We start from the raw sequence: 15,045 nt of genomic DNA, 5'->3' as shown, positions 1-15,045 counted from the left end.
TTGGCCCAGAAAGAAACTCACTACAGACTGATTCATTTGCCTCTCAGCATAACCATTATTGCTTGTCTCATGTTCAGTTCTTATAAGTGTATTTCTAGTATCACATGATCTCACTCATCTAGGGGAAATAATGAACAACATAAACTGATGAACAAAAACAGGCCCCGCGACAGGGAAGCATTGATCAGACTGTCAAACCTCAGAGGGAATGTAAGGGAGGGAGGGGGTAAGGGGGAGCGATCAACCAAAGGACTTGTATGCATGCATATAAGCCTAACCAGTGGTTAAGGACAACAGGGGGGTGGGGGCATGCGTGGGGAGGGGTCTGGGATGGGAATGGGGGATGAGGACAAGTATGTGATACCTTAACCCTTTGCACTCGCTTGCTTTTTTCTCAATTCCTTTATTCTAATGCTAACCATGTCGTCACACTCGACATCCGAGTGCAAAAGGTTAATCAATAAAGAAATTTTTAAAAAAGTAAGATAATAGTAATATTGATTAAAAATAAAAATATAATAATTAAAAAGGTAAAATCAAGTGAGAAAAAAGAAGAAAAAATTTAGTTTCTTAAGTAAAAGATAAAAAATAAAAATGTGCAGTAGTGAAGGGCATTCATTTCCTCTACTGTTCTGTTTGGCACACCTGTTTCCTGTCAGGTAGTCAGGACAGTATTGAAGTTCCCTGCATTCCACAGCTCCTCTGTGTCATAAGCCACAATCTTGTTTTCAAGCAAGCAATATTTCTTTGTTTTTCAGCCTGCCTGTGGTTGTATTTACACAAAAGTCAAATTTGTGATTCAACCCCTGGGTGCCAGTGTTTCTGTATTGACATCCGGGGCTATAAGTCCTCTCTACCCAGTGTTTCTGTATTGATATCCGGGGCTATAAGTCCTCTCTACCCAGAATTTGTTTTCCCTGCTGCACTTAATACTGGTTTGGGGGTATGGACTGCCCCAGAGTTGGTTTTCTGGTCGTTTCTCCCTGCTCTGATCCCCAGGTTCCACAAAAACAACTTTCCCCTGCAGTCTCTGAGAGTGTTTTCAATTGGGTAATCCTATGTACTGGGCTTAGTAATCAAAAACAAGGATTTAAAGAGAAAAAAGAGCCAGAGTAAGTGCGCGAACTCAAGACTTTTTCGCCTCGGCACTGCGTGCAACTCTGCTCACGTCCCTGTGCACGTCTTTTCGCACATCTTTTTCCCTTGGCACAGCACAGTCGGTTTACTGGTAAAGCTTCAGGCTGCCTTTTTGTGTCCAGCCCAGCTATGGGTTGATTTCTAGAGTTCCCTTCTGTAAGCAGCCCTTCCACATTTGTGGACTACGCTGTCCCCAACGGCCGCAGATTTTGTGGGGCGCAGACTTCCCACTGTACATGTTTCTCCCACCAGTCTGGATCGCAGACTTCACCTTTCTCTGGGTAAAATCTGACCTTTCTGTGAGAAGGTGCAGAGCTCGTCTGAGTCCATGTATTCACACTGCTTGAGACCCAGTGTTTGTGGGTTCGCAGCTGGTCCCCGGGTCTTGTGGTTTTAGGGTCCTGGGAGGTACCCAATTCTTCCCGATTGAAGGTAAGGCTAGGCTTCCGATCACAGCCACTCTCCCCTTCAAGATGGTGCAGTCTCTTCAGCAGAGCCAGTCGCTCCAGGAGAGATTTAAGCAACAATGGAGGCTGCCCGGTCAGGGGAGCCCAGTCTGGCAGTCCCCCACAGTCCCTTGGAATATAGCTGTCCCTCACTCACAAATAGACACTCCCTGAACGTCCACAAACTCTCCTTTAGTTCTCTCATTCACACATTATCTTGTAGCCTGCCTTCCCGTCAGTAGCCATCTTTGATCTCCTAAAATTTTTTTTAATAGTTAACTAGAACTAGAAGGGAACTTTTTCAGCCTAATAAAGAACGTCTATGAAAAAAAAAAAAACCTACAGCTAACTCATACTTAATGATGAAAGATTGAATGATTTTAGCCTACGATCAGGAACAAGACAAGGAATCCACACTTACCACTTCTAACCATCATACCAGATGGAAGTCCTAGCAATAAGGCACAGAAAAGAAATACAAATAAAATTGGAGAGGAGAAATGAAACTGCCTCTTTTCCCCTCACAGAAAACATAATTATCTAAGCAGAAAGTCCAAAAAGAATCTACAAAAAAAATACTAGATCTAATAAGTGACTTCAGCAAGTTTGGAAAATAGAAGATCACTATACAGAAATAAATTACAGTCTTATATACAGCAATGAACAACTGGAGACTGAAATTTTTACAAGCACCAATAAATATATAATACTCAGGGATCAATCTAACAAAGTATTGTAAGATTCTTATGTTGAAATTATTTTTAAAATATTGATGAAATCAAAGATATAAACTGAAGAGATAAATCATGGATCAAAGGACTCAACATCATCAATAATGCAATTCTCTCCCAAACTAAGCTATAGATTCAATTAAATTCCAAATAAAATCCAAGCATGTTTCTCTTTTATAAATTTGCAAGGTGATTCTAAAAGTTTTATAGAAAAACAAATAATCTAGGATAAGCAAAACACTTTGTAAAAAGAAAAAGTTGGAGAACTCAAACCAACTGATTTCAAGGCTTAATATAAAGCTATACTATTCAAGACAGTGTGATATTGGCAAAAGGATCAACACATAAGTCAATGGAACAAAGCAGAACAGAACAGAAATTGATCTACACATATATATGTTCAACTGATTTTTTACAAAGATGCCAAGTTAATTCAATAAACAAAGGATAGTCTTTCAGTGTTCCAACAAATGTTGCTGGAGCAATAGAAGATACCTATATTTTTAAAATGAACCTCAACCCAAACCTCCCTCTATATACATACCACTTGGAATGGACACTCTGTATACATACAACTTGAAATGGATCATAGACTGAAATGTGAACCAAACCCTAACGTTACAAAACTTCTAGAAAAAATAGAAGTAAATCATCATGATTTTAGATCTGGTAATTATTTCTTACCTAGGGCAGAAGAAACATGAACCATAAAAAAGTGATAAACTGAATTTCATCAAAATTTAAAATGTTTAATCTTTGAAATACTAAAAGAAAACAAGATATAGACTGAATAAAATATTTACAAAACACATATGACAAAGGGCTGAAAACCAGAATATATAAATAACTCTCAAAACTGTGTGTGTGTGTGTGTGTGTGTGTGTGTGTGTGTCCACACACACACAAACACATACAGACACTTGGTCAAAATCTTTTATTATTAGGAAAAATGCAGAATAAAATTACAATGAGATTATCACTAGCCATCTACTAGAATGGCTAAAATTTTAAAAAACAGACAAAAACAATGTTGGCAGGATATTGGAGTGATTGGAGCCTTATATATTAGTAATAGAAATTTTTAAAAAAGTATAGTCACTTTGAAAAACAGTTTGACAATTTTTTATAAAGTTAAACACACACTTATAAAACCAAGTTATCCCACTCCTTGGTGAGAAATAAATATATACCAGTATGTCTACACAAATACCTGAACACAAATGTTTATAGCAACTTTATTAATAATCACTAAAAACCTTAAATTCTCCAAATGTCCACCAACTGTTGAGTGGATAAACAAAGTATGGTATAGTCATATAATGGAATTTTACCCAGCAACAAAAGGAAGCAAACTAAATAAATGCAATAACATGCATGACTCTCAAAAGCATTATGCTAAGTAAAATAAGCCAGACTCAAAAGGCTATACATTTTGATCCCATTTATATGAAGTTCTGGAAATTACAAAACTATAATGACAGAAATCAGACCAGTGGTTGCCAGGGGTTGGCAGTATAGGGAAGGGATTGATTACAGAGCATGAGGGAACATTTTGCAAGACAAAAAATTATATTATCTTGATTTCAGTGATAACTACAAACTATACTGTAATTTTGTCAAAATTCATATACTTGTACACACCTAAAAGGGTGATTTTTACTGTATATAAATTATATATCAATAAACCCGAAACACACAAAAACAAAACAAAAATGTATACCATTGCAGAAATGGCCAACTATTTTAGGCAGAGATCTACAACTAATCAGAACTAAATATGCTGAATGTTGACTATAAATCATGATAAAAGAACAGGAAGACAGGGAAGACAAAGGTCATGAGGGTTTTGTGTGTCTTTCACTGCTCTTTGATAAAATGGTGTAAAAAAGGCCTCTAGTAAGGTGATAAATATGTAATTTAAGACCAAAATGTTCCATTTGCTATTTACTAGTGTTTGACACAAATTAACCTAAAATGATAAATGGCCACTAACTGTCCTTGCCAATTGCTTGAGTTTGTGGATGACTAATTCAAAGGACTGCCTAATGAAACAGGAACCTGTTCAAGAACTAATTCTCCTTAAATTACAAGTGTTCTGATTTATAAGAGCAGGTAAGAAGTATTTTCATTGTGTGCAATTTCTTTCTCTTGGTTAGAGTTTTGAAGAGACACAGTGAAAGTTTATTTTTGCAACAGAGGCTGCAGGGTGGGAGAAGGTAATGAGTTGTCCAAACCGCCCTCCCCCCCGGAGGGCCTTTCTCCATGTTTGGCAAGCTATTCAGTGATAGTTACAGGCAGGTGTCTAGTAGTGGATAAGCCAGTGTGCATGGTCCTGGGTTTGCAGGGAGCTATGGTTAAAACAGTAATAGGACTCAATTAAGTAGCATTCATTCTCAAAACCTCAAGGGAGACCTAAACTGAAAAACGGACTACAGAAGACTTGTCTTCATTCATCCAACAAATATTTATTGACTGTCCATTTTGGGCCAGGCTCTGTATTAAGACTGAAGACATAGAGATAACTACCTGGACTAGAGTAGCTTACAATTATCTGGTGGGCAGGGGTGGGGATATATAAGGTCCAATAACTGGAAACAGGCCGGAGTGCACCTTAATGGAAGCTATAGCTGTAATTTATTCCTCCTTGTATGCTATTTCCCATTAAGCTCTCAGCACCCTAGAGTTTACCCAGAAGACAAGAGAGGCAGGCATTCCAGGCAGGAACAGCATAAGCAGGACATAGCCAGGAAACTACAGAAGTTCTGTGGCACTGACAACCTGATGGGAAAATGGTGTGTAATGAGACTGAAGAGGTAGGTATGAACCAGAAAGGATGAAGGCTTTGTAAGTTGTGCCAAAGAATTAGATGTCAGTCTGTGTAATAAACAATGGAAAGACTATTAACAGGAGAGTAACAAACCAAGATTTGCATTTAGAAAGATGAATCCAAGGGCAAGTCAAAAACAGGGGCACAAAAGATATGGGGTGTTTCCTCTCTCTCTCTCCTTGGGTAGTTGAAAAGCTGATAGAATACCAGAAAAGTTGTGGTTCACTATAGAGCCCCTCCATGAACCAACCCTGAGTCACACAGAAATGACCCATTGTAGCCCTGGCCGGTCTGGCTCAGTGATTGGCTCGCAGACTGAATGGTCATGGGATCAACTGCAGTCAGGGGCACATTCCTTAGTTGCAGGCTCGATTGATCAACGGCCCCCCGTCACGGCATGTGTGGGAGGCAACCTATGGATGTGTTTCACTTGCATTGATGTTTCTTTCTCTGTCTCTCCCCCTCCCTTCCACTCTCTCTGAAAATCATAGAAAAAATATCCTCAGGTGAGGATTAATCAAAGAAAGAAAAAAGAAATGGCCCATTTTTCTGCCCATTGTATGTCTCTAGCTAGCAATGGTGATTATTTTTCTCTCCATTCCCTCCACACCAAAGTAGCAGCTCCCTAAGGACATGAATGGTCTCACACATAAACTTTCATTAATATCCTAGTGCCTTGCTAACAGCAGTAACTGTGTTGACGGAGTGAACGAATACATAAATAAATGAACTGATAATTTGGGCCCCAGAAACCAATTGAGAACTGTTGCAAAATGTGATGGATGGATTATTTGGGAAGTTGGTAAGCTACCCATCACATTGAAAGTTCAACTGAATACCTTTGGAAGGCTTTTCCAATGTTAAGATTTTGATTCTAGGCCATGTCCTTGAGAAAGTAAGGAGTGGCTGAAAATGAGATATGTGAGATTTATTCTAAAGAAAAAAAAATTGGTCTAATAAAAATGTTAACAGGTGAGTTTATAATATCAGGAAATAATGAACTAATAAGTCAACTAAAAGCTAATAGTACATTTTTTATAAAGGCACCCGAGAAAGGAAACCACTGATTATCATAATTAAGTTTCTGAGGGCAGTCAGGCCCTGTAGTCTACACGGACCCTTATACACTGGAGGGAGGGAATGTCAGGTGCTTGGAGGTGGGCCCAGAGGCAAGGTCTAGAAGGAATTCCATGTAGGCAAGAGTGCATAATTGAAAAAGGAGAGTGGGCAGCAATAGGCAGAGGTCTAGGCAGGTGAACAGTGAGCATCAGGATACACAGCATGGAAAAAGCAGACAGAACACAACAGCAGGGAAATCAGATAAAAAGCAATTAGTCAGTGAATATCAACAACAGGCAGAAAAGTCCCAACCACAGGCATGCATCTAGGCAGAGCTCAAGTTCCTGAGAAGCGTGGCTAAAAGAAACCATATTCCTATCCTTGGAGGAACTAGGGCACCAACTACTGATTGCAGACAAGGTCTTCAGAGGGTCAAAACAGAAGAGGGCCCCGTTTCTGGCATGGAAATACCGGGCCATTCTTTTTTGTTTTTTTAAAGAAATTTTATTGATTTTTAGGGAAAGAGGAAAGGAGAGGGGGAGAGAGAAACATCAATGTGAGAGGGAAACATAGATTGTCTACCTCCTGCACACCCCCTACCAATGATTGAGACAGCAATTTGGGCATGTGCCCTGACTCAGGAATTGATTGAACTGGCAACCTTTTCACTCACTGCTCACCTGCCTAGACCTCTGCCTATTGCTTCCCAACCACAACTGAGACACACTGGACAAGGCAAGACCATTCTTAATCACAAGGAACTACATAGAAGCAGACTTACAAAAACCTAAGCACAGAGTCAGAATGAGACTAGTAGACTTGCTGTTCTGTTGAGTTAGTTGCCTGAGGTACCTGAAATTCTCTCTAACTCAGGACAGGTGAAAGTCCAAAGCTTCATTCAGGGGTGACCCCAAATCTGTCCACTAGATTGCTCTGAAGACATGAATGCCAACAGGCCCCCATAGCCCTCCAAACATCAGACAGTATGAGGCAGGCCATATGCAGAAAAGAGTTGGGAGAGAGTCTGTCACATGAAAAACCATGGAAGAGGAATATTGTATTCAGTATATAGACATTTCTTCTCTGTTCACTTTCTCTACCATTTCCCTAATCCAGAATACATATCTTTTTAAAAAATCAATCCTCACCTGAGGATATTTTTTCCATTTATTTTTAGAGAGAGTGGATGGGAGGGAGAGGGGAGAGAAAGAGGAGACAGAAACATTTATGTGAGAGAGACACACTGATTGGTTGCCTCCTGCATGCTCCAACTTCAGCCGGGGATCAAACCCGCAACCCAGGTACGTGCCCTTGACCACGAATCAAACCTGCAACCCTTCACTGCCTGGGTGACGTTCTAAACACCGAGAACACCAGCCAGGGCCAGAATACATATCTTTTAAAAAATGCTATGGACCATAGTTATTACCCAAAAATCTATTTTTATATTTGTGGCTATATCTAGAAAAATAATAATAATTTGGTATCAGTTTCTCGGTCAAGACTCATGCCCACAACTATATATAAAACATGTTGTGGGAAGATCACATTCCCATTATGTTATTTCCTAATGTAACATACCATGATCACAATGTGTAACCTTTCCCATTCTTAACCACCAATTTAGAAGGTCTTGAAGGGTTTAAGCAATATTCTGACCTACCCACTCTCACTGTACAGATGAAAATCTGAGAACCACTGAGAAAAGTTACATGAAAAAAAGTACACAACTAGTGGCAAAGCCAGCAATAAAACCCAGACGTTTCTGTTCCTTCCATGTTTGCAGTGTCACCAAATCTGGTAGGTATGCCTGTCATTAGGAAGCAAAATTCAGTTAAATCTATTCACACCTAATTTTAAACCCTACCACTTGAGCATGTCATACACAGCACAACAGAAAATCTCTCTATCTGCACAGGTGTTCCTTGATACATGACAGAATGGAAATATATTAGAAGTTACACAATTTACATTATCCAACTCCAAAGCAAGAGAAAGCCTCAAGCAACACCATCTGATTATAAGATCTTGCTGCTGTGGAGAATTAATAAAATTCATCCTCTAGGCTCATCTGCTGCATGACAAATTCATGTCTTGATATTGAAACTCCCTAACAAATTTTAACACAAGATGTACTGACTTCCTTGCTAGTACTTTCTGATCTTCATCTGTTACTGTGACTAGCATTTGAGGGAATGTAAATAAGCAGAAGGTTGTTTGATCCATAATATCTATGCAATCTTTTGTACTTATATGAAAGATAGGAGGATAGAAAGTGTCTCATTCAGGGAAATACTTTTCACTATTACTTCTAAATATAAAATAAGTGAAAACAGAAGGTGAGAAAGTCTAACTGGTAAATGATGAATAAGAGAGCTGCAATAACATTTGAAGAGTGTGATTTAAATTATTTAACAGTAGTCATCTGTAGTTAAATAGGTAATTATTTAAATTCTGTGAGCCTTTACTTCTGGAACAATCTTTCTGAGAAGTGCTTTAAGTTTTGTTGGGTCCCAAGGTCATGAATTAAGGATGGGGTGGATAAAGAGTGGAACTGCTGGAGACAATGGCCCCATGGTGCTGAGCCTAGTCATCAGTCTTGAAGCAAGCACTATTATTTGCTTTAATTTTTACTCCCTCATCCTTTGCTATCTTTGAATCCAGTGAATTCTACGAATAAACCTTCTTTATGATACATGCTGTATATTATTCGGTTTGAAGAAGCCTTGAGTTTATGTGAAGTAAAGCAATGTTCTTTTTCAAAGCTCTCAGTTCTTAAAATATCAGAACCTGCAAAAAGTACATGCAGAATTGTCATTATCCCTTCAGATCAAAAGCTCAGTCACTGCTATGAGATATTAAGGAGTTAAGAAGACAAGCAAATCTTTAGGGCTGCATTTATTCTGGCAAAAGAAGCATAGCAGAGAGGCACAAACTTATTAACAACCATTTTAGCAAGTGAATTCTTGCCATTTTAAGCATGTCACCTTCATATACCTGTCTCCTAATTAAAATAAAACTTAAAAGGAGATACCAAAAATAATAATAACTAGAGGCCCGATGCACGAAGATTTGTACAAGAATGGGCCTTCCTTCCCCTGGCTTCTGGCACCGCCTTCGCTCCAGGTGGAACAGCCTTTCCGCTCCGGCCCAGAGCCACCTTTCCACTCCGGCCTGGAGCCACCTTTCCGCTCTGGCCCGGAGATGCCTTTCTGCCTTCCCATGCTGCCCAGAGGCCCAGAGCGGCTGCGGTGGTGTGGAACGCCTGCCCCCGGCCGCGCGGCGCCTGCATATGCAAATTAACCCGCCATCTTTGTTGGGTTGATTTGCATACTCACTCCTGATTGGCTGGTGGGTGTCACGAAGGTATGGTCAATTAGCATGTTACTCTTTTATTAGGTAGATAATAATGGAGAAGGTCTCAACTCAGCAAGAAAGATGTTATATGGAATTTCATATTTAAAAAACAATCTCGCCCTAGCTGGTTTGACTCAGTGGACAGAGCATTGGCCTGTGGACTGAAGGGTCCCAGGTTTGATTCTGGTCAAGGGCACATGCTTGGGTTGTGGGCTAGGTCCCTGGTAGGGGGCTTGCAGGAGGCAGCCAATCAATGACTCTCATCATTGATGTTTCTATCTCTCTATCCCTCTCCCTTCCTCTCTGAAAGCAATAAAAAATACATTGAAAACAACAACAATCTCTTGGGCTATACTTAATGACTTGTTTCCAAAGAGCACAGTATGGAAAGGAGGAAAAACAGTAACTTTACAGTGGAGGAATCTGGTAAACACTAGCATAGACAGATGATTAAGATCAATACCAACGATGATTACATCATATTGACAATACACACTCTTGATACGGTATGGTGAAAATGGTAATTCACTTCTCTGGTCTTCCTCCCAAAACTCAATAGCCTCAAAAGTAAACAAGTCCCAATTGAGTGACATTCTATAAAATACCTGACCAATATTTCTCAATGCTGTCAACATCATCTAAACCAAAGAAAGTCTGAGTAACTGCCCAGCTGGCGTAGCTCAGTGGTTGAGTATCAACCTACGAACCAAAAGGTCACAGTTTGATTCCTGATCAGAGAATAAGCCCAGGTTACAGGCTCTATCCCCAAGTGTGGGACGTGCAGGATCAATGATTTTCTCTCATTATTAATGTTTCTCTCTCTCCCTCTCCCTTCCATTCTGCAATCAACAAACATGTATTTTTTTTTAAAAAAAAAGGAACTGTCACAGCCAAGAGGAGTCTAAGGAGATAATAAGGTATCTTGAATAGGATTCTGAAACACAGAAATTACATAATTGGAAAACTGAGGAAATCAGAATAAACTGTGGACTTTAATCATATACTATATCAATATTGATTCACTGATTCCGACAAATGTACATTACGAGTGCAAGATGTTAATAATATGGGAAACTGTGTGTGGGGTATATGAAAACTCTCTGTGCTATCTTTGCACATTTTTGTGGGGAAGGCCTGGGGTAGGACGGGTGCACGTGGAGCAAGGCAAAAGGGTAAAAATGGGGGACATCTGTAATACTGTCAACAATAAGAGTACTCTGAAATAAAAAGAGTTTTAAAGCATTTAAAATTTCTTTCTTAGCCCCTGGCCTATATGTTTCAGTTGTTTAGGCATCGTCTTATACACTGAAAGGTTGTTGGTTCCATTCCTAGTTGAGGCACATGCCCAGGTTGCAGGCTCGATCCCCAGTAGGGGGCATGTAAGAGGTGTGCAGGAGGCAGCCAATGTATGTTTTGCTCTCACGTGGATGATATTCTCTCTCTCTCTCTCTCTCTCTCTCTCTCTCTCTCTCTCTCTCTCTCCTCTTTCTCTCTCTCTCCCCTCCCCTTCCTTTTAGAAATTGTTTTTTGGATATCTCCCTTCTCCATTCAAACCAAGTATCAGAAAGAGACTCAAAGAGGCTTGGCCACCTGTTCTGTGAGCAAGAAACCTGCTATTAATTTCCTATGGACCACCTAATAGTCACTGGGAGGGAATGGTTTTGTCAAAATAGTCCCTTGAATCAAACATGGAGCAAATTTAAAATCAATGGCAAAATTGGGGATGAGTGACCTTTAACAATGCAGTCAATCCATCAGCAAAAACATATTGATGGTGTAGCACAGCCCTGGAATCTAAACATAGAGAAGAATATGTGCAACTAAACCTTGGTAATGCTTCAAAATGCTTTAGATAGAAATCTGGAAACTACAACAACCTAAGCTTTAGCAAAAAATAGTTTTGACCCTGTATAAAAATAATTTTAAAAATTTAAAAACAAAATGCTGCACCACTGGAATCATGGGCATTATCAGTTTTACAATAATTTCCTGGATTTGGATGGCAGAAGATAAAAGTTAGATTTAGAGGGGTAAAGGTTAAAAAAGTACTATGTAATTTTAAAAGTCCAGTTCTGGGTTGACTAATCAAGTAGACCTTGTTTACATTTCAGTTGACATCTGATGACGTCAAATGATAAAAAGGGGGTGGAGTGGGAGACTGAAAAGTAGTTTATTACCAACTGTTGGTCAGAAACAATGTACTTGATTTCGAAAGGTTTAAACTGGGTCAACCTTCAGTCAATATTTTTATAGAACACTAGAGGCCCGGTGCACGAAATCCGTGCACGGGGGTGTGTGTCCCTCAGCCCAGCCTGTACCCTCTCCAATCTAGGACCCCTCGAGGGATGTCCGACTGCCCGTTTAGGCCCGATCCCAGTGGTGCGGAACGCCTAAACGGGCATTCGGACATCCCTCTCACAATCCAGGACTGCTGGCCCCCAACTGCTCACCTGCCTGTCTTCTTGATTGCCCCTAACAGCTTCTGCCTGCCAGCCTGATCACTCCCTAACCACTCCCCTGCCAGCCTGATTGATGCCTAACTGCTCCCCTGGCAGCCTGTTTGCCCCTAACTGCCCTCCCCTGCAGGCCTGGTCACCACTAACTGCCCTCCCCTGCAGGCCTAGTCCCCCCCAACTGCTCTCCCCCGCAGGCCTGGGTCCCTCCCAATTGCCCTTCCCTGTAGGTCTGGACGCCCCCAACTTCCCTCCTCTGCCAGCCTGGTCAACCCTAACTGCCCTCCCCTACTGGCCTGATTGCCCACAACTGCCCTCCCTTGTAGGCCTGGTCCCTCCCAACTGCCCTCCCCTACTGGCCATCTTGTGTCCACATGGGGGCAGCCATATTGTGTGTTGGAGTGATGGTCAATTTGCATATTACTCTTTTATTAGATAGGATAGAGGCCTGGTGCACCGGTGGGGGCCGGCTGGTTTGCCCTGAAGGGTGTCCCGGATCAGGGTGGGGGTTCCCTTGGGGTGTGGGGCGACCTGGGCGAGGGGCCTGTGGTGGTTTTCAGGCCGGCCATGCCCCCCAGTGACCCAAGCGGAGGCCCTGGTATCTGGGATTTATTTATCTTCTATAATTGAAACTTTGTAGCCTTGAGTGCAGGCCTTGGCCAGCCAGTGTGTGCAGAAAGCTTGGCTTCCTCCACCGCTGAGGAAACCCAAGCTTCCTGTTCGCAGCCATCTTGGTTGGGTTAATTTGCATACTCACTCCTGATTGGCTGGTGGGCGTGGCTTGTGTGTAGCTGAGTGGTGGTTAATTTACATATTTCTCTTTTATTAGATAGGATACCTGGAGGGTTTGTTACAAAACAGACTGCCAGGCCCCTCCCCAGAGTTGCTGATGCAGTAGGTCTGTATCAGAGGCCTGAAAAATGCATTTCTAATAGCTCCCAGGTATTTCAGATAATTGTCTTTATGTTGTCTTTTCTAAACATTTTAAGCATGCGACAGGAGGTAGGGGAGGCTGGGGGAAGGTCAATGGGGGAAAAAAAGGATATATATGTACTACTATATATAATACTTTAAACAATAAAATAAAAACAAACAAACAAACAAACAAACAAAAGAAAACCTACCAAACCCAAATTTACATGATTTGGGAATTTCCTGCTCTTTTTCTTTAACAATAAATATCCTATCTAATAATAGACAAATATGCAAATTGACCACACCTTCGCTACACCCAAGCCACGCCCACCACCCAAGCCACGCCCACCAGCCAATCAGGACGAGTATGCAAATTACCCCAACAAAGATGGCGGCTATTTGCATATCAAGACAGCCTCGAAAGAAGCCAAGAGCTGCAGAAGGGAGTAAAGCTTCGAAGAAGCAAGCAAGCGGGGGGGGGGAGGAGAAGGGAGGAGCGAAGTCAGGGCCGGGGGCGAAGGGAAAAGCAGGCAGGCTGGCGGAGAAGGCGGGGCGGGCGACAAGGGAGGAGCGGAGGCAGGGTAGAGTGCAGCAGGAAATCCTATTGCAGGATTTTTCCTGCAACGGGAACGCTAGTTTTTAAATAATGTGCTTACTTTCGGAATACATTTATAGGATAGACAGTCCTTTCAATGCGAAGGAAAAGTACAGACATGGCTCTAGCACAAAGTCAAAGCCAAGGGAACTATAAAGCACACTTGGGTGTTCACTGTGCAATAGCAACATATATTTTTGAGCAATGCCCAGGACCATACTAGACACTGGCTCTGAGTATAGACAGCAGTGAATAAGTAAAAGCACACATGCCCTTAAATCTTGCTCTAGAAGGGAAGGCAGCTAATACTTAGTTCCAAAATTCATTATTAATTAAAATTATAGAAAGAACTAAGTAAGAGAAGAACAAGGTGCTATGATACCCTGTGAGACTGGGTGATCTCACCTCAGCAGGGGTCCAGGGAAGTCTTCCTAAGGAAGTGATGCTTGAGCTTAGTTCTGAAGAAGGAATAGAAAAGGAGTCTTCAGGGAGAAGATTCCATAAAGTAGGAGCAGAGTGTGCAGTAGCATAATGAATGGTGCCTTTCCACTATTTAAATCAGGGGTGAGGAACCTTTTTTCTGACAAGGGCCATTTGGATATTTATAACATCATTTGCGGGCCATACAAAATTGTCAACTTAAAAATTAGCCTGCTATATTTGGTCAAACATTTAATTAACTCACCCCTAATGCCTTGGCAGGGCCAGACCAAATGATTTTGTGGGCCTTACTAGGCCTGCAGGCCAGACATTCCCCACTCCTGATCTAAATATTTTCAGGTAAGGTCCAAGATTCAAGCATGTTAAAACCAACACTGTGCTAGGGCAGACCTCATAACAACTCAGAAGGGCATTTCTTGTTCACAGACTTCATTCAGGTCTTTATTCACATGGCTCCTATCCAGAGATACCTTCCTTTCTCACCCTATGAAAAACTGAAACCTCCACCACCTGATACTTCGTAGCCTCCTTCCCTGCTTTATTTTCCCTTTATTACTCATCACTAGCATACACGATATTACAATTAATTATTTTGCTGTCTGTCTACTGGTTGTCTATCCAAACCTGGTCTTCCTTTCTTCCTGAGCAACTGGCTTTTCAGCTAAAGACTACATTTCCCTGTCTCCCTTGTGGCTAAGGAGGACCACATGACTAACATTTCTCCAGAGGTATGTGTGTAACACTGATGTGTGTAATACTGATATGTGAAAATTTCTGATCATTTTCCTAAAGAAGCTTGCCCTGGAACACTTTTTCCTTGTAGCTGTCTGGAACTTGAAAACCAAATGCTGAGGAAGGCAGAACTGTCTCACTAGCCTGAGATCCTGAATGACCTCATGGAATGGAGACTGGCTCCTTGCCCTAGGTTAGTACATACCACAGAAACAAAAATTTACCTTTTACTGGCCACTGTATTTTGGAACTCTTTGTAACATCAGTTTACCATTTACCCAAACAACATCCTCTCGTATTAAAATATAAGATCCACCCGGCTGGCGTGGCTCAGTGGTTGAGCATCGACCTA

General features: G+C 41.3%; 1 protein-coding gene and 1 non-coding gene across 2 annotated transcripts in view; both read right to left on the bottom strand.

The window, feature by feature from the left end:
* Positions 1-15,045, bottom strand: part of ATP11C (ATPase phospholipid transporting 11C) — a 252,395-nt gene that overhangs the window by 210,952 nt on the left and 26,398 nt on the right. The gene's annotated exons all lie outside the window — the stretch shown is intronic.
* LOC114227661 (small nucleolar RNA SNORA22) lies at positions 13,570-13,702 on the bottom strand. The gene has a single exon (XR_003613736.2). It is a non-coding gene; the product is annotated as a small nucleolar RNA SNORA22 (small nucleolar RNA).

This window comes from Eptesicus fuscus, chromosome 1 (assembly GCF_027574615.1).
Source record: "Eptesicus fuscus isolate TK198812 chromosome 1, DD_ASM_mEF_20220401, whole genome shotgun sequence".
In the NCBI taxonomy this organism is placed as follows: Eukaryota; Metazoa; Chordata; class Mammalia; order Chiroptera; family Vespertilionidae; genus Eptesicus; species Eptesicus fuscus.
The sequence above is the reverse complement of the archived record's forward strand: the minus strand, read 5'-3'. Positions and strand labels throughout refer to the sequence as shown.